The following is a 21,315-nucleotide window of genomic DNA, read 5'->3' as shown; positions in this document are numbered from 1 at the left end:
ATATCCCCCTATGTTTTAATGAGATATTTTCATGAGATATTTCTATGAAGTATTTGAAACCACATTATGGGATAAAATTCAACAGGATCTGCCATTATGAATGGTTCTCCACAGACAACCATTTGCCATCTGGCCTTGGGACTGTAAAATAGAGTACAATTGTTAACAGGAAAAAGGATGAGTTGCTGGGGTTTTTTTTCCTATTATACCATTAATGGAAAAGGAGCAGTTGACAAAGAGCTGATTAGCTGCTTCATGATTTTTCTCACAAACTTTTTAACAATAATTCAAACAATTTTTTTTTCCAAAGTGATCTTTAAGTGCATTGTAATTTACTTTTTTTTTTTTTCTGTAGCTTTTCTCTGTTATTTTCTCTCATAGAAAGCATTTTGTATATCAAATAAGGAGGTTTTACTATTTTAATGTTATATTTGGTTCTATTACTATTAAAATTACACTGTTAGTACTAACACACTACTGCTAAATGAAATGTAAGCTTTTGGCTCTTCACTTATTACTGTTAAATGTTTTTTTCCTAAATCTAAAATAAGGAGAAGACAGATAAGTTTCAGCTACCACAGTCTTCATAGCTGTTTCCTGGAATCTTTTTTTTTTTTTTAATTTTAGTTTAGTTTATTTTAGTTGATTTTACATCCAATATTGGTGTCATGTGCAGAATGTGAACTTCAGTCTTTAATAACGAAACAAGGTCACTTTCAAACTCTTTTCTTTAGAGACACAAGTGTTGACAGTGCTTCCAATGCTAATCTTTTATATTTCCTTTGATCTGCTTGCTCTGCTTTTGTTGTGATTCTGAGCAACTACACTACTGGATGAAAGTTACATTATTTCTTCCATTGCAGAACTGTGTGTTCTGGTCATTATAAAGTTCATCTCATGATTTTTAATAGAAGTGGCATGAAATTTTGAGGTCAACTAATGCATAATCTCAGCAGCAACATTTCTAAAAATTAAGCTACAAGCATACTGCAGGCTTCAACATAAGACAAAGATTTCAGAAGTAGCTTTAAGAGGTATAGGTCAGGAAATGGACACAGTCTAACATCAGCAGCATGAAATTTGATTAGTCAGATAATAACTTGTTTTAAACCATTCCTAATATTTCCATATTATTTTCCTCTGCATACTTTGCCAGTATGATCAACTGTTCCATATGTCCATTCATGTTTTATTTGGGCACAACAGGAAATAAAAGTTTTTTCTTTTTTGTTTTTTTTTCAGTTGAAAATTACCATCACCTTTTGAAACAAGTGATGCAAATATTTGAAACAGCTTAGCTGTTTATCCTTCAGTATCCCACTAGTCTTCATGGAAAAAAAGACACATGGGAAAATGTCAAAGAAATTGATTTGTTTCAGGTTGGAGAATACAGTTGAGGAAGGACCTGAATCATCTTCAGTGACCTAGAAGATGATTACAGACAAGATGCACTCATCTTTTGAAGTGCAAAGCAAAGGAGAATAATTAGTATACACAAACTGTAGGAACAAGAGTTCTTAGCACAAAGAGGGAAAAAAGACCTTCACAGGAATGCTAACTAAATGAAGAAGCAGGTTGCCCAGAAGGACTGTGAAATCTCCATTCATACAGATTTTCAATGTTCACATGGACATGACCTCTTACAAGCTAATCTTTCAGCAGTGGGTTGGACCAGATGGCTTCTTGACATCCTGACCAAAACAAGGTACTCTGTATTACAGTTTTTCTTTGATTTAAATCTTGCTGCTCCCCTGCACCAAAGTACTGAGTTAATCTTAATGAATCCTTAAATGAGAAGAATGCAAAAATGAAAGCTTATTTAGCCCTAAATGGGAAGAAGAGATATGAAAATCCTGATGATTGTATGAGTTTCCCAGTAAATATTATTTATTTATTTACTAATGAAAAAACAACAGATTTCTATTATCTCAACAGTGCAAGGTCCTGTGAATTGACTGGATTTGTATTGAATTGAGGTTTTTTGTTTGTTTGCTTAACTGGCATAACAATGAACTAGTAACAGGAAACCATTATTTAAATTAGTTTGAGTTAAACTTTAATTAAACCTGTAGGGAGCAGCTATGTTCAGTTAATTGAATTGCTTGTGACTTTAGAATAAATTTCGTGGAGTGGAATAATGCAAACGTGAAATGATGCCACAGATTGCAAATTATAAATAGAAATTTTGGTGGTGAGTTACGAGTGTGACCTTATACTGCAGTCAAAACAGGAAGGTAGGAAAGAAAACAGCTCTGAGTAACATGGAACCAAGGAGCATGTAAGCAGACTTCACTGAGAAAAATATATAAAAATAAACCTAAGCAGATACTAGATGGACAGGGATGAAGATATTACACCAAAATTTTAAGCTTCTCAACAAAAATGAGAATGAAAAAAGGGATTAGGACACATCTGTCTTTGAAGAATAAATGTTTCTCATTTAAATTACAAAAAAAAAAAAATTACAGGAATAAATTTTTATGAAATAACTTGCACAATGCCAAAGTCTTATCTGTTCTTTCAGTTAGTGATTAAATTATGTGCTAAAATATTTTTCTCTCTCTTTTTCTTCTCTAATGTGGCTGTGAGTGTTTTCATCATCTACATATCTGTCTAATCCTTTTATCCATCCAACTCTTGTCTCAAGGATATACTGTGGCAATGAAAACTACAGGTTAATTATGTATTGTGTAAAGATGTATTCTCTTTAATCACCTTCAAATTTGTTGCTTTTCAATTTCATTCAGTGTCTCTTTGCTCCTGTATTACAAACTTCTGCACATTTCCTTTTACTAATAACTGTTATTAAGATGTTTCATTATTGAATGTTTTAAATGTGTTATCATCTCTATAACATGATCTTTTGCAGAACATTTGAATAAATGTTATTCTTATGTCACCCTCAATAACCCTTATGCCTTTTATGATTTGAATGTGTGGGGAGGTTTCTGTTATAATCTGCCTGCTCAGTTCTTTCCAGTGTAAAATTTTATTTCTGTCATTTAGAAATTATACTGGGTTTAGTACTATTTCCTGGTTAGAAATAGATTAAGCCATTTATTTCATAATAGTAAAATGTTTAGTTATCTAATTATAAACTGATTTTAATTTCTATATTGCTCACTAAAATAGATTTGCTTGAGGACATGAAGAAATTCTATATTTTTACACTGACTGTTAATATGTCATTGAATATATCCAATGATAATTTTTGCAAGCCCAGTCATGTATCTTGATGTACAGTTCATGTCTAAGCAAAATGTTTTTTAATGCAATTAAAAATATGCAAAATATTATCATTAAGATATGGATTTACAATGGAACTAGACTTAAAAGCCATAATTTTCCCTGTTATGTTGTGCCTGCTTCAGTTTTGAGATTCAGTCTCCTAAGAAAAATAAAGGGCAAATCCAATTTGGCATATATATAATTTCTTCTCAAGCCAACAGATGTGTCATTCAACTCAACATCTGCTTGGCTTTTACTTCTAGTGAGAGCTCATGTATGAATTTATAATTTATTTTAATGATCAAAGAACAGGTTGAAATTCGCTCAAAAACTAAACTAAACTGAAGTTTTCCTGTAAGAAATATTATGAAACCTACTTGGCTTTTAAATAAAAGATATTATTGGAGTAAACAAACAAAAATAAAGGGTATTTGGACATTGGATAAAAAGAAGCAAAATGTCTGAGGCAGTTATATTAATAAGCTGCACTAACCAAGGAATTGGGAGTTTGCTTTAAATGTCAGCTGTAATATGTAGGTCTACCATGATGGAGACAGAACATTAAACATATAAAACACACATAATTAATACAGGAAGTTGTAAGTGAAAGACAGCTGCAGCTAAAATAATGTGTGACCACACGGATAAATTCAAGCACATTTATGTGAGATGCTTCTAATATTTATATTGCTATTTTCAGGTCAGATAGTATCCATCAGACAAATCACCAGGATCAGTTTATGCTCAAAAACACACAGAGAGTATGAATCAAATAGAAAACTGGTATATAAAATTCATACTACATATTATACATGCATATTATTCCATGAACCTCTTCTAAGGTATTTTTTCCTGAAATATAGGAAATAAGGAAAAGACCCAGTTAACTGTCCTTTTGTCCTAAGAACCAATTAAAATATTGGCCTAGTTCCAAATATGTGAAATTTATAACATCTATCTATTAAGGAGTAAGATCTCAAGTCGAGTTTCAAATTCTTTTTCTGACTCTCCATGTCATAGGTGTCTATGACTGAACTAGTTAACCTAGCCTCATTTTCTAATCCCTGGAGATCAGAGGCCTCCAGTGAGCAATTCTTTTCATAATGTAGTTTAGGTGTTTAACATAGGTGAGTTGAAGCATGTTTTAGAGACAACTCATCCTTCTGACTTTGAAAAGTAGCCCAAAATGAATAGCTTCTATGATTATTATTTCATTTTCTAACACTTAGAGTAATATTTAATAAATCCTAGCCTACATATCTTCCTGTACATACATAAAGAGGTACCTGAAACTTGACAGCAACTACCTCCTCAGCATTCACAGTTAAGCTACTCCAGAGTTTACAAACTTCAGTTCCTTTAAAGCAGCTAAAATAATATGTATTGAAACAATGAATGTAGGTGATACTAATAGTCAAAAAATGGATGCGGAAAACAGTGATGTATGTTTTTGTACATCATTGTAGATTTCAAGGCAATTTCAAGACAAAATGATTTGACAATAAGCCTCAGATTTGTTTTGAAAAGAAAGACATTTGACCAAAGAGGACGGAATCTAGACCACATAAAACTGCTACTTGAATATTTTCTACCATTCTGGTGTCCACTAGGAGAAAAATGCTAATAGACTAAGAGAAGTTAAAAGGATGTATACAGAAATTACTCACAATCTTGCAAAAAGGTTTTATAATGACAGTTAAAAATTCAAAATTTTCAGCTTACTGAATAGATAAAAAGGTGACTTGATCACTACGTATCAGTATCTTCACCATGGAGAAAAAATTACTCAATTGTCTGCCACTGGTTACTAAGTTTCCTGTTATGTTGGCAGTCATGATCTGACAGTGATGAACACTGCCATCCTTTTAACATTAATTTTAAAATTTCAGATGTTTAGAAGCAAAAAAAGCCGAGATAAAATCGTAAAAATAGTGCCATTGCCCTTAGTAGGCTATGTTACCAAGGTAAGATTACTCAATTTATGTTTTCCAGATCCTTTATTCTAAAATATATGAAAAGGTTAATGGTCAATAAACGCCCATCTTCCATATTGTTGCTTCCTGTTCCAACCTGCTGGTTTTTTAATTCAAGTAATTGTAGGTTAGGGTCATAATTCAAGTAATTTTAGGTTATAGTCATAATTCAAGTACAATATCAACAATATGTGCAAAAAATATGGTCTAATTCATAAATATATAATTTCTATAATTTATGATACTTTTTCTCTGGAGTCATATATTGTTCCTGAAAACAACAGTAATATACAGAATTTACTGTTGTTCTGTTGCATTCCAAATTACCTTTATACAGCAAGAAGTGTTTAAAACCTTACATATCTCATTCCAAGGGAAAATTTTCATCTTAAATATGTATACATCAGTTTCTAATGGATAGAATGAGGTTATATTTTAAAATAAATAATGAATATGGGAGCATAAATGACTAAATTCCTAGAGGAGATATACTCCTAAAACTGCTAAGAATCTACTATTATTAAAATAAATTAATTAATTAAAACAGCCCCAAAACAACAAAAAGTCCCCAACAACCGTAAAAGCCCCAGAATTTATAAAACTGTACTATGTAAAATTTTTTAAAACTAAGTTTCTGGGCATTTTTGCTTATGTTTGTAGCAGACTTGTTTTAAAACTCTCTCAAACATGAAGAAAGTACCAGAATGAGAAAACACTGGGACACACTCTCAGCTAGAAACACTTATAAAAATTCTGTTGAAGGCTATATTAAATGCAATTGTCCTCTCTCCACTTAAAATCAAACATGTCTGGGAAATTTTTTTTTTTCAATTTTACAGAAGTTTCCTAGAAAACCAGATATTTACGGACATTTTTCTTTTTTTTTGGTTGAATGGTTGGGGTTTGATTATTTTATTTGGTTGGCTGGGTTTTTTAGCTTCTTTTCCTTTTTTCATTTAGCATCAAAGTTTGTCAGGCTTGTGGACTGGCTAGGAATTAAAATCTCATTGAATGTTCCTGTTGGGATTCATAATTTTTTCTCTCCATTTGCACAGCACAATTTGATGCAGATAAATGAAGTCATCACACAGACGGTTGGGCAGTGAGTGAAAGGAGGCTAAACAATCTGTGGCTTTGCACTTAAAAAATAACAGCGGCACTGTCCACATTGGCCATTTCTTGGTGCTCAATTTTCTAAATGTTTGAGGAGCAGAAATTCTTAATTTAAAACCATTACAAAAACAAAACAGATGAAATCAATACCAATTCTGCATTAGATGCATGTAACTATAGCTCCTCTCCTGAGGATTCAAAACTGTTCAGGTACAGTGTAATCTAAACAGTACAGAACTACACCCGAGCTAAAAAGAGATCCACTAGCACAGGCATACAGTTTCTGACTCATATTTGAATCATATATGCCAGTTATCATGCCATATCTTCCTGCAGATATTCCTCAAGGCCTTATTGTTAATGATGGGTAGAAAGTCCCTGTACCCACTCAAAAAACCAAAACAGAATGTCAAAATGAGGAGCACTTAAGCATACATGTTAAAGCCCCCACACACCCACCCCAAACCCAAACCAAGAATCCCACAAACCCACCAGAAATCAATGCAAAGGAATAAGCAATGACCCTGAAAGACCCACTTTTCTACATTATACTTACAGCAATTCTTTCAATAGTTCACATTTGAATTCTACAACTGAAATGTTAGATTCTGTATGCAATAAAAATTTAGAAAACAAAATGAAGAAAAAAAAAGAAAAGGAGGTGGATGTTTTCTTAGATCCAATACTTAGCATGCATGTAAATATTTCCTTAGTCCATGATATTTTGAACCCTGAAACAGACAAAAAGTGTGTTCACTGAGATAGCTTCCAGGATGTTGATAGCCTAACTCACTGAACCAAAAAATGTTACTTCAGCTGGCATTAGCATTCCATAAGTTGGCATGCACCACTGAAGCAATACTCATTCCATCACAGCTATCTAGTCCACTGCAATTTTATTATGCTTTTATACAATGTACCATATATTCACATAAACAGTGTGCTAGTTTAATAAGATAATAATAAAACGTCCTTTAAACAATCTATTTTATGAATGATCTTAACACACCACCCAGAATGTTTAGCATTTCTACTCTTTCTTTCCTTTTAGTGTCTGTGTTACCTTTTTTATCCCTTAGGACCCAGTCACGTCAACCAATTCTGAAAAGTTAACAGCTCTTATAAAGCAGCAATACATTTCTTTGGACTTGGCAACCACTTTCATTTGCAAGTTGCATTTGCTTTTAAATGCATGCAAATATATCTGAAATAAATAGAATATAAAAAGCAAAATGAAATTTAAAGTTGTGTTACAAGAACTTTTATCTGGTTGTGGTTGTATTAGAGTGGTACAAGTTGTCTCTTTTTGTTATGGAATACATCAAAAAGAATGATTTATTTTTAATACTTTTCCTGGACATCCAGGAGAATATAAAGAAGGCAAGAAAAAGTAACTAAAATATAATTCACAGAATCACAGAATTTTTAGGGTTGGAAAGAACCTGTGGAGTTTACCCAGTCCAACACCCTGCCAAGGCAGGGTCACCTAGAGCAGGTGACACAGAAGCATGTCCAGGTGGGTTCTGTATATCTCTAGGGAGGGAGACTCCACGACCTCCCTGAGCAGTCTGTTCCAGTGTTCTGCCACCTTCAAAGCAGAGAAGTTCTTTGAGATGGAACTTTGGAACTCTCAGTGTTTCAATTCAAGGTTCTTACTCATTGTCTTATGGCTGGACACCACTGAAAAGGGTCTGGCCCCATCCTCTTGGCACCTGCCTTTGAGATATTTATATCCATTAATGAGATCCCCTCTCAGGCTTCTCTTTTCCAGACTGAACAGGCCCAGCTCTTACAGTCTCTCCTCATAGGAGAGATGCTCCAGAACTCTCATTATCTTTGTAACCTCTGCTGGACCCTCTCCTGTAGCTCCTTGTCTTCTTTGAACTGTGTAGACCAGAACTGGACACAGCACTCCAGATGTGGCCATACATAGGCCCGAGTAGAGAGGGAGGATCACCTCCCTCGATGTGCTGGCCACAGTTCTCCTGATGCACCCCAGGATACCACAGGTCCTCCTGGCCACAACGGTACTACCAGCTCATAGTCAACTTGTCATCCACCGGTACTCCCAGGTCCTTCCCTGCAGAGCTGCTCTCCAGTAGGTCAGCCCCCAGCCTGTGCTGGTACTTGGGGTTATTGCTCCCTAGGTGCAGGACTCTATGCCTGCCCTTGTTGAATCTCATCAGTTTTCTCTCTGCCCAATTCTCCAGTCGATCAAGGTCCTGCAGAAAGGTAGCAAAGCCTCCTGCTGTGTCAGCCACTTCCCCAGTATCAGCATTTATAATTATTTTAGGATATTTTTGTAATCTGAAATTGAAAGTGTCATGCCTTCTTGATATATTATTGTTTCCTTTTTTTGCCTTAAAAATATAAAATGTAAAGATAAATGAGACCCTTTTTTTGTTGCTTGGATAAAATTTGCATTTTATCCAAGCAGAAATTACCCTTGTGTCAAGAGGCAATTTATGCATTTTACTTTTGTTGTTGTTGTTATTTTCTCCACTAACTTATTTCTTCCTTTATTCTAAGTAGGTATACAGGTTCATGTGGCATAAATATCTACTGAATAGTCATACAGTCATAAAAGTAATGTAATTATTCATTTATCTACAGTGATGAAAAGAAATATTAAAGGAATGTATATACCACATATGCTGAAGTCTACATAATCTGTATCCTGTATACAAAGAGGTAAATAGTTTTACAGGTTTAACTTTCTGCTTTGGACCTACCAGTTTTCATTTTAGAATTAGATCCAGACAGAGAAGTACATGTATATCTTTATTTGCTTCTGTGCTCTTCCTCATGAATGCTTCTTTAATATTTACTGCTTTACATTATGTTATACCTAACACTCAGCAGAGTACACCCCCTGTCTTACAGTTCTCCTTTTTCATTCAGTCAAAATACAGCATAACACCAGAAGTGAGGTTGAAACAAGAAAGATAGAGGGAAACAAGGAAGGAAAGGTATAGAATGTTATGCACTCCAAATAAGGAACCCAGTGAAATGTAACATCTGCATGCAGAGCAGGATGAACGAAACACGATAAAACTGCCTTTATGTCTCTTTGTGAGGATATGTGTAATGTCTGTAAAGGAAGAGAAGCAAAAAATGATTATTAATTGTTTTGGTCAGAATGTGAAACTCCGCAACACACATGAAGAGGAATTAGCTTCAGTAGCCTGAATGTTGTTTATTTAAGAACTAAAAATGAGAAAGGAATTTTGAAAACATTTATGAAAATGTGAAACAGTTACACAAGCTGTAATTTCAAAGTTAGGGATTTGTTACTGTCTTGGGGTGACTTTATGATGTGTATCCCATATCGCTGCCCTATGCCCAGAAATTAATTTTTGTGCCTTTCTATGAAAGTTACTGTGAAACTCTTATTTTAACCTAAAAAAACCAATTAGAATTTTTCATGTTATAAAAAACAATGTGAGAAGATGCACAGCTATAACTACTGAAGATGGGTCAGCTAAATACTGCTCTTTTATGAGACCTGAATTTCTAAGCAGCATTTAGAAATTATTGGATACCTGTATACAAGAGCAAGCAAGATACACATTTAGCATTCTTTTGTTTTATGAAAATCACAAAATCATTTTCAGAAAGTAAAATCTGTACTCATTTGCTCTCATGTTCACAATTTTCTTGGCTTGGCAGGAAGCTGAATTACAGATCTTGTGAAAACCAATGCTGAACAGAAAAGACAAGTGTACCTTTTCACCTCCCATGTCCTATATTCAGCGGAAGCTGAATTTATCCTGTAACATAATTGCAATATATTGTTTTGCTTGTTCAGTATTACCTTTATTCTACCTCAACAGCACTTAACTTACAAATAGAACATTACCATAATTTCATCTTGTAAGCATCTTACCGTCTCTGGCGTCAACACAGCCTTTAGAACAATTAAATAAAGCTGGGGGCTGACACACAGGTCAGAGTGACATGTGAACTTGATGTTACAAAGAAAATACAGACATGTAACACATTGACATATAATGCTTAGAAAAGCTTAGACCATTTAGTGATAAAACGGTTCCCATGGTGAGTATATATGAGCAGCAAAAAAAAAAAAATCTTGAATGGATTAGATTTATAGAAGAATGAGGATAAAAGGATTAAACTCAATCTTATATGTAGAAAGAGAAAGAAAATAAAATTTTTGAGAAACAAGACAAATATCAGAAGGAAGATTTTTTTTTTAAATACTTGATAACATTATTGAGAGTTCTAATATCTAAAACTCCAAAACCATGTTTCAAATAAGTTTAAGTTGAAAGAAAGTCTAGAAAAAATGGGAAGTCTAATTCAGATTTCTGTCGCTGAGTGTGAAAAAAACCCTTTAAAGTGGATTTATCATAGGCTGAAATGTTTGACAAAAGATTAAGATCCAGATTACCCAAATATACAACAAATACCATTAAAAGAATAAGTAAAATAGAAAGTTTATATGAAAAGAAATTTTAAATGCTACATAAAATTCTAATAGCAACAAGAAGATAGAAGGTGATATGAAAAAAGGCTGCTGCAACAAGAGACATTATTCTTGAGTACATAATGTCTCAGGACAGTTTTCTCTATGCCCATGATTCTTAAACAAAACCAGATTTATGGGAAAGGAGAAGTAACACCTCCAGCTCAAGGCATCTCAGAGATGCCATGGACCTTGTTGTCATACTTTGCATCTGTCACGTCTGCACCAAGTATTCTACGTCACAAAATTATTCTGTACATCAACATCAAGTCTGACACTTTGAATTTATCATATGTGAACAGCTTGTCTAATCTATCTGGCTCCAAATGGCTACAAACTGGCAGTGAGAGCTGGGTCTTATGCCTTCCTGCTTTCAGATGCTTCAGCTTTTCTTTAGGAAAGGATTACAAAAGGTGGATTGTCTGTCTCAAATTTCAAAGCAGTTCTTATTACAAAGTAGTCAATAGGCCAGATAGAATGATAAAATTTAGGCAAACCAGACAAGAAAATTACTGAATCAGAAGTGTAGAATAAAACCTATGAGACTATCCTGAGAGCTCAGAAAAGAGAACAACCATTCAACATCCAATTTAGAACTGGGGATGTATATGTTGCATTAATGATACAACCAGGTTTTTTCCCTTTAAAGAAAAAAGAAGCAGTAACTGATCCCCTATTTCAGAAATATAATAAATATTTATGTAATAAAATATTTATAATTGTATGTATATAACTTTAATAAATTTTAATGGACACATATTTTTGTCTTTAATTTTCATAAGCAAGAAGTCTGACAGAGAAATACAGATGTCTCTTTCTTGCAAGCTACTTACTATAATTATTGACACACATTTTAAATTTAGTGGGTTTTTCTTGTCAGAAACCACCATTGTTTTAAGTTCAATGGCATCTCATTATCTGGAATTAAAGAAAACCCCATATCTTTAGTTTTTCAAGTTACTCAGTCTTATTGATATAGATGATTTCTGCTTTCAGTCTCCTAAGAATAGAAATATATGTTCCGGTCTGAGACTTGATGCTTTCTTATGGTTCCTCCCCTTATGGTAAAGTAAGAATTTGTGGAAACAATTGCTTCTTCCTGTTCAAATTTCTCATTAAGTCTCACATCTGCTGTGCTACCAACGCCAAATGGCAGAATTCCTTAAAGTACATATGTATGTATTACCTGCACAGACGCTCTTTGTGCTCATAAGAGACAATCTTCCCAGGTGAGCTTCCTTTCTCCTGTGCTTTCACTGGTCTTAGCAGAGGAAACCATCCCATGTTTTCCCTGAGAGAGACAAAGTGAGGCTATTGAAAACAGTGCAACAAATTTAATTAATTTTTTTTACTGCAGAAATGTATAAGCAATGAACTATCTCTCTAATGTCGCTTGACTGGCCTAAAACCAGATAGTTTCACCTGAGGAAAATGTCTCTTCACCTTTCTTTAATTACACTGTATAAAATTTTCTTTTTTGTTAAATATATTCATCCATATCTTGATAGGGATTTTCTCCTTTCTTAAGAAATTTCATATATACTAATACCATGCAAAAATCATCCCTTCGTGTCATTGTGGGACACTCTAAAAAACCAAAAAGTTAAGAAAAAACCTTTTCACAATCAAGCTGCAGAAGCTTACTAAGTCACAAAACATTACGAAGAATAATAGAAAATGTTTAGAAACATTGTTACAGAACAACAGTAAGCTGGTTCAAGTCATTCATTAGAGGCTGAAGTTAGATTACTTTTCATTCTCATGAACTAAGAACATGTTCTTATAGAAGTAACGTGACAGAGTTAGCACAGTAAATTGTTAAGACCCGTTGACTGGATTAAGAGGTCACTAGTTACAACCATTCTACAAGAGCAATATTTTACTCTTTCTGTACAGTAATGAAGGCCTTTTGGAGTACGAGTGAGTAATACATTGAAGAGCCCAAAGACATTTCAGGATTTACCTATTCTAGAAAAATTGGTTGCTTGAAATATATATATATCTTCCCAGCAGATATACAAATATGCCACTTTTCTAAAGTTTCTAATTCTACAGTGAGGAACCAAAATACTGTATCATAATTTTGCAGAAGTACAAATTGTGTCCTCTTGTACCAGCACAGTCTGAGAGATTTTGTTTCTGTAGTTATGTCCACAAGTAAGATAACCATTACTGTAAAATGTAAAACATGCAAACTCCCCAGAGATTCATACGTCCATCTGTCTTGGCAAAACAATGTGTTTCACACAATAAGGTCTAATGCTTTTCTAAGTCAATTGATTTTATTTTTTTAAAGAAAATTAAAAGTATTTCTTACAAGCTAAAAGTTGTTATCTGAATAAATCTCTTTATTTCTTCTACCTTCATCTGAAACAGCGAAATAAAGGCTAACACACAGACACCTTCTCAGGAGAATTATAAAAATTAGTTTGGTTACACAATTTACAAAATTTCCCATATATCAATGGGAAATTAGCAAGTCATTCTTCTCTAAATTGGCCAGAAAATTATCCTGGAAACTATTATCAAATTTTACCGCTTTCTTTCTCACTCATCAGAGAAAAAAATTTTTAATTACACACAAAACTTAAACCACTGTTGTCTTTGCTGCATAATCAACCTAAAACATTCATGATAAATAGACATAGGTGGTCATTTACAGTGTAAGGTGTTCATTCTTGGTCCTAATGCTATCAATAACAATATCGTTTTTATTTGCATCTGTTATTCAATATATTGTTGCTTCCACTTCTAGGAAACATAATAAATTTTTCTTCTGAAATATTTTGACTTTATTATGACAGGTTCAAAGTATTGTCAAGCTTTATTGCATTCAGCTGAATTTCAGATTTTGCAGAACCATTCCTAACAGAACTAGTCAAATAATTTCTTCTCTGTTACTGTTTTTGGTTTTGACAGCCAGAGCTTCATTTCCAGCCATTTTCTGCAAAATCATGTGTATACGTTTTTTTTAAAAAAAGCAAAACATGAAGAAATGCATGCAGCCGCTTGCAAATACACCTGTATAAGAAATAAGGAAGAAGTACAATAAGTCTGGTTTTTAATATAAATGCAGCATTTCATTTTCCCAAGTCAAAATGGGGTGGATGCATAACTGTGGATGCATTTTTGCCCTTGAAAAGACAGATATTTAGTAGAAATGTGCAACTTTAATTTCACTAAATACAGCTAAAATAGCCTAAGAACTTGAATTATGTGGACTACTAGCTCAACTTTCAATCAGAAATAGTGGCAAAAAGCCACGCTTTGTTTGCCTGTAAAAACTTCTTCATGGTTAGAAAATATCTGTGTGCATCCCAGGAGAGGAGAACTTAAGGTCAAGAGGTTAATTCTACTTACCACAACATATATTCTGCAACTGACTTGTCGCTCTGTGATCTGCGGAACTCTCATTTAATAGGGAAGGCTTAAAGTAGAAAAAACCCAAATTCCTTTTAATGATAGTTCAAACCACTAGGGTTTACCGAAGGAAGGGAAAGCTAATATTGGGGGAAGGGAGTTGCTGTATTTTCATCTTGTTCTTTGTTGTCTTTATGTTTAGAGGGACAGGAGAGTGTTTGAAAGCTTTTTTTTTTTTTTCAGAGAACTCAAAGGAGAAATAATGATGGGGAGGGTGCGCTTTTATCCTTTACAAAGAAAACCTACAAAAAGCTGCTACTCAAAGCCATATACATACAAGGTGAAAAGCAATACAATCCACTTATATATAAAGAAAACTGTGTAAATAATAACTCTCCAACTCTAAGTGTCACTGAAAAAAAAAAAGGGCGGGCATGGGCCATTAAATGTACTATAATCTATTCAGTGAGTTTAATGTAAGGGTCATTATGAACTTAGTGGTTTTTTAATGATTTATAATGCAATGGCATCTAGAAGTCATTCCTGGGGTAGACACACCAAAGTGCTATGTTGCTTCTGCATACTGATTAAGTTAAAAAGATTCAAACCAGACAACAATTTGATAACTAAGCTAAAGAAACTAGAACCCTCTTATGATAATTTTGCAAAAGATAGCTGTTAGACTGTTCTTTTCCATTTCCAAATTAAGAAGATATACAAAACCCCCTGCAGATCCCTTTTATTCTTCATCATCTTTCCTATGACTTTGAAAATACCCAAGATAATAGTTACATATTTCATAGAATGGGTTGAATTCAAGATTCAGATCATACGTCTATTACTGCAGTATATGGAACATTACTTTTCTTATACTTTACACAGATTTAGATTAACAGAGCATAGCAGCATTTGCACATCATGCTGAGAAGACATTCAGAAGCTCCAGCAGGGTCATATACTTGTGCATATGTGTGTTTCATACTATGCTTGACAGACACTTAAACAGACAAGGCTTGGGTAGACCTCCCACCACCAGAACTGATAGCCTAATTTCAATATAACTGGGACAACCAAATCCCTTTTCTCCTCTTCCTTGTCATTGACATGTGATGAGATTGGCTTTTCCATTTTTTTTCTTTTTCAAATTGCCTGCTCTCTGTGATCCTTTGTCAGAAATGAGTCTTTCAGGTCACTCAAAGAATCACCAGCAAAGGTATTGGCAAAAGGAGGTTTAGTACAAAACTGAAAGCTGACAAAAGTTGTTGGCAAGTCTGCTACTGTTGTTCACTCTACCACTTACAAAATTGTTACAGTACACAGAGAAAAATCAGACTAAAATCAAGCTAAAATTATCTACATGGAGGTTAGGGAGGGAAAAGGGTAAAGCTGGGAAAGGGTAAGGATAAAAAGAAATAAAGCAGACTCTTCTGTTGAGTCACCAGGTTCAGAGTGGACCCCTCTCGAAATTTAGCCCTGGGCTTGACCAACGGTTTAGGCTTAAGGTTTTAAGAGAATTTAAACTTAAGAGCACTCAGACAATAGCCTTAACAAAAGATTCTATAGAATTTACTGTAAGCACAACAGTAACTCACTTCTAAACCTAATTTACTTACAAATCAAACATACTTAAGAAAGCTAAGAGAGCAACACTCATAATACATTTGCTATAGCATATGCACATGCACACACAGAGATCTAAAGAGTATATCCAAGGTGTATATATACCTGTGAAAAATTTCCTTTTTATCTTTGCAGTGAATGAAGGATTGAGCCTCGAGGAGTGGAGATAGCCCAGGCTCCATCATTGGCTTTTGGTGGCGGTCCTTCAAGTATAGCAAACTTGAGAGTTTGCTGGCTCTGAGAGGTGTCCCAGTAAGAGGGAGTTTGCTGGTCAGAGCCTGCTGAGTCTCGCTGAGTGTAGGGTATGCCCAACCAGTGCCCTGGAGAGACGTCTGCTGAGATAAGGAGATTGAGCAATCTCCCAGCAGGACCCCCCTGGGAAGGCAGCTACTCTGCAGTTATGGCGAGAAGAAGACAGACCCGGAATCCTCTGGGAGACCCTATGCAGATCCTTTGTAACCCATTGGCCTTTATCCTCTGACACCCACCCCCTGTATCCCTATAAAGCTAGCCCCCTGCGCAGGCAGAGAGCTGCCTGTCCCTGGCTCCCCTTCGCTGGAGTATGGATCAATAAAGCTGCCTCGTGCGGAACCAGCCACACGAGCCTCTTGTCTCTCTCCCTGGTCTGGCCTAGAGGCTGCCCTGCAGAGCTGAGCTGAAATCACGCGCTGATAATCACTAAAGAGCTGACAGCTTCTGCACGGGACCTCCTGCCAGCAGCTGAGGGAAGACACCGGGCCTCGGGAAGGCGATTCCTTTTGGGACCATCTCTCCTGACCGGTAGCAGATTCCTCGGTCAGAGCTACTGACCCCTAACCAGCTGTAATAACTGAGGACCACTGTTTATAGGGTCACAAGAGAGTTGGTTCAAAGCGTAGTAATTTTCCATCCTGGATGTAATTTGGGTCAATAACTTTCCTTGAAATTTCAATAACAAAAATGTTCCACTCAAGTTGTTATTCAGGTAAGAAAAATAAATTTTCCTGCCCATTTGTTAAAAAAAATAGGAGCCCACAGGACAACATAAGTTCTGGGAAACAGAGCATGTTTCTGGTAAGTGCAAGAGGAGCTTAGCTTGGATGATGTTTGTCAAGGCCAAGGCCTAGTGAGCATTTCTATGGTCATAATGCAGCCTGGAGGTGAGGTTAGGGTGACAGTCATACCCCACACCCTGTTGTGTCAAATGCCTAAGGCTAGCAGTGCAGAAGACATTTCAGGCATTATGGTAACTGTATGTCATGGTCATTAACAGGAAAAAGTGGAACTGAGGTAAAAATTCATGTTCTGTTGAGCACCACCTTCTACTGCATTGCACCTGGTAGATTCTCACACTTGCGCAGAGGCATCATGAAGAAAGGAGAACAGACTAGAGAAGAAAATATTTCTATGGGCACCAGTGAATGACTGACTAGAAGGTGATGCTTCCCTGAGCCATGATCTTTGCTCTCTCCTGAGCACACAGTATAATGTGGAAGCTCAGTACCTCATACACTAACATCTGGAAAAAATTTTCTGTTTTCTTCTCATATTTAAAACTTCTGTGCTTTCCTTACTTTTCTCGATACACTTAATTGTCTTCATTGTCAAGGTCTGGCACTCATTAGTGTCTACTGTCTGGCTCTCATCCCATTGAACTTGGCAGACATGAGGACAGGAGACAGCTTACAGCACTACCTTCAATAAAACAGACATGTTGTGCCTAGATTTATAACCTGGCTTTGGGAATCTTGTTTTTCCAGTTTCAGTTCTGACTTTGACAAGACAATGTGGGGCAAGGTGGTCTGAAAATACTAACTGAAGAGTAGAAAGGTCATCCATAGCTGTGAAAATGTCAATTGGATAGAGAGGACCTTTATTCCCCCTTTATTATCTGTCTCTACATCCCTGCAATGGTAATGGAAATAGAAATAGAAAACCTATAAAAACTTAGGTATGTCTAATTTCCTTTTTACTATGTAGTTGTGGAAGGCAGTGGTTTCTTTGCACATCTCCATGCCAGTATACATTCTGGTATAAAACCTGCAAGATGGAGAACAGCCATCTCCAGAACTATCAGGATGTTATATCTAGCCTTGTGAAGAAAAACTGCTTAAATTTCTGTGTGGTTTGGCTCAGAATGGTGCCAGATGACACCTGTTGTTCACTTCCATAGCTGTAAAACTATGCAAGCCTAGTAACTTCAACTCTCGGCACCATTGTTATAAGGTTATCTGGAGTGCAGGCTGGCTGCAAATCCCATCTGTCTCCTTAATAACTAACACTGAACCTTTCAAAAGCTTTGTCTGCACAGCATGTGGAGTTGCTGAGGATTGTGGTCAAAATAAGTCATCCTACGCCTAGTCTGTTTACACTTCAGAAAGATTTACACATAAACCCACAAGGAGATACAGTACACCGGAGCTTTTCTTCCTGAAAGCCTCAGAGATTGTTTAATAAAGATACCTAAATATCTCACCCTCGGTTTCTAGTTTTAGTGAATTTTCTAAATGATACAGAATTTCTTTCTTGCTTTGTACACATGCCACAAGAAAAAAATAATTCTATGACTGACAAATGAAGACCCTTGCCTTTAAAACATTCAGGAGAGGTAAAAGTACAAAATTATACTTCTATCATGAATTTATTTTTGTAAATCTTTACCAGTCTAAAATGCAATATTTCATCTCACTCTAGTTCTTCTGACACATTTAGTGCCATACTAACCCACACATCACCGACTTCTGTAATATAAAGGTCATTTGCAAGCTAAATTACAAAATGCATTCCACTCAGTATTTTGCTAATTAAGTGTCATGTGGCCGTCACCATGATCTCTATATTAAAAGACAATGGAGAACACTTTTTCCCTTTGCTCCTGAGGATATTCACTCAACCAAGTGATCATCAGATTTAATTGGGAGGATGGATATGTCACAAAATGTTGTCTACAAAGAGTTAAAGGATTCTAGCAGGTCAGTGAAAATGTCATCAGCATTAATGACTGATTAAAGGCCTTTGGGGGCGTGCTCATGTAAGATCAAACACCTTTTTGTCTGACTGGTACTAGATCAACAAAATATCTGCTGACTATGGGATCACAGAGGGGAATAATTTCTTTTCCTTTTCAGTGTGTATTATTCAGTGCAATACAGCTTGAAAAATGACAGTGACACTGCCTGTAATCATTTCTTTGTGTATTTATCCAGATCTCTGTTGAGAGGTGCATGCCAGCACCTATTGCTTATTGTTTAACTTTTATTTCATTGTGCTGTGGAGAAATAACTGCATCCCCAGATACTCCTCCAGATATTTTAACTAGTATAGAGCTGGAAATAGTTTATTTATTAAAAAAGAATGTTCAGAAAAAATATACTTTAATGAGTATGGTGACTTTGTCTCCTGATTCACTACTCTAAAACAAGTGTTCAAGAAACGCAGACATATCAGGTTTTTGTTCATTAATTCCCCTGCACTTAAAATAGCTGTTTTCTGAGCTCATCAGTAATTATCTTATCCTTACTCAAGTGTCTCTGTGACCAGTTGTCGAAAACACAGCTATTTGTAACTTTACACCAGAACAAGGCACACAGTGTAGAGATCATTTGTCTGACAAAAAAACTCAAGCAAGCTGATCTGACCATGTAGCTTAAAACATCATCATATGAACTTACCAATGACATATCTTCCATTTTCTTAGGTTGCCACAGCTTCAGGTAATGAGCTCTGACTCACAGGAATCTGTTTGCTAAACATCATCTTGTAACAGTATTGGTTTTTTACTGATTCTTGAAGCTTCCACAGTTCTAGAATCCTTTAGAGTTTTAATATTTCCTAATCAATCTACTTTAAAAGCTTTCAGAGGCTTACCTTGAAATGGATAATGTGAAGTGTCTTCTGCATCCTTTTGAAAACCTCCTAGGGTTTTTTTTGACCTCTGATGTATAGATCTCATTCTGCTTGCACATCTTGTGAGCCCACTGATCTACCCAGACCCCACTGCTTTACACAGTATAACCCACTCTGGGGGCCGGTGCGCCTGCTGGACAAGGAGTGAAGGGAGTCCTATGGTGGGACAACTCCTAGGTTCCTTTCCAGTTTATGGTGACTGAAAAAGCTTCCCCCAGAGTGCTCTGCTCTGTTATGTTAATGTACCCCGGTTCTGCTCCCCTGGCTGGCTCTGTTGGCCACTACAACCCTTGTTACCTTATACGCCCCCAGAGCTTCCCCATTGGCTCCCATTCCCTAGTCCCGCCTTTGTACCGCCCCTGTGCCCTCAGATCATTTGTCCCTGATGCTCGCTCCATCCCCTACATAACCCTGGACCCCACATTGTTCTGCTCCTGCTTCTCTGGAGCCTTATGTGAGGATGCAGTAAATGTCTTTCGTGGAACCCCATGTGAAGACCCTTGCTGCTCATTCACCACCGGACTGTTTTGCCAGCTCTCCGGTGTGTGTGTGTACATGCGTGTGCAAGCGTGGTGGCTGCACCGAGCGGCTTCCTCCTTGGAGGCGCTTTTGGGAAGGTCGCGGCACTATACCATCCAACACCACTGTGACAACCCACCACAGGTATATACTGCTCCAAGGGTTAACCAACGAATCCAAATGGCTTAGTCATCAATCCCCAGAGCAAATAACTTGTGCAGTATTTTACTCATTTCAGTGATAAGTGATATCTCAATGAATGAAACTTGCAGAGCAAAGTAGTAAAATGGAAGAGACTCACCAGTGGAATATGACCAATTGAGTAGAGAATGGTATTTTGTGTGACATATATTTGTAAACAGGAAAGCAGGAGGCAATACAGAACTCTGTTCTCCGTAGGTAGACTGCCCTCCATGTTAGTATTTCTTGGCTCCAAATTTATTTCTGAGGAAAAAAGAGGCAATTTATGGGGCTAGGGATAAAGAAAAATTGAATAAAGTAAAATGAAAGTACACAGAAAGAGTATAAAACCACAGAATCATAGAATGATCTAGATAGGGAGGGACCTTTAAAGGCCATCTAGTCCAAACCCCCTGCAAGAAGCAGGGACATCTTCAAATAGATTTCTTAGAGTCCTGTCCATGGTATTGAATGTTTTCATGGATGGGACATCTACCACATGTCTGGGAAACCTGTTCCAGTGTTTCACTACCCTCATAGTCAAAAATGATTATCTTATATCTAGTTTGAGACAATTTTACCAAATCTGCAGCTAGTCTATTTGGAAGGCTTTTGACTCCTCAGTAATGTCAGGGTTTAAGCCCAGCTGGTAATAAGCACCACAGAGCTGCTCACTCAACACTCCCTCTCTACCCTCTTCCAGCCGTGGAATGGGGAGCAGAATTAAAAATAAAACTTGTAGGTTGAGATAAGAACAGTTTAATAATGAAAAACAAACTAATATGTAATAATAGTAAATAGTAATAATAGTAATAATGAAAGGGGATAGAAAAAAAATCAAGCAGGTGATACACTGACCCACTGACCAATGCCAGACCACATTCCTAAACCTAAATTGACCAACCTTCTGGGTAACTTCCCCGGTTCATATACTGGACATAACCTGCTGTG

At 36.1% G+C, this 21,315-nt stretch overlaps 1 long non-coding RNA gene across 1 annotated transcript in view; it reads right to left on the bottom strand.

Annotated features, from left to right (window-relative positions):
* The window catches only part of LOC108446092, a 45,094-nt gene extending 24,917 nt beyond the window's left edge, over positions 1–20,177 (bottom strand). The window contains exons 1-2 of the long non-coding RNA XR_001861194.1: positions 19,627–20,177; positions 11,987–12,091 (exon numbers count right to left, since the gene is read on the bottom strand). This is a non-coding gene — a long non-coding RNA (uncharacterized LOC108446092). The remainder of the gene's footprint in view (positions 1–11,986; positions 12,092–19,626) is intronic.
* Between the last annotated feature and the right edge of the window lie 1,138 nt (positions 20,178–21,315).

This window comes from Corvus brachyrhynchos, unplaced genomic scaffold, assembly GCF_000691975.1.
Source record: "Corvus brachyrhynchos isolate BGI_N302 unplaced genomic scaffold, ASM69197v1 scaffold71, whole genome shotgun sequence".
Lineage (NCBI taxonomy): Eukaryota > Metazoa > Chordata > Aves > Passeriformes > Corvidae > Corvus > Corvus brachyrhynchos.
This window is presented reverse-complemented; position numbering and strand designations above follow the sequence as displayed.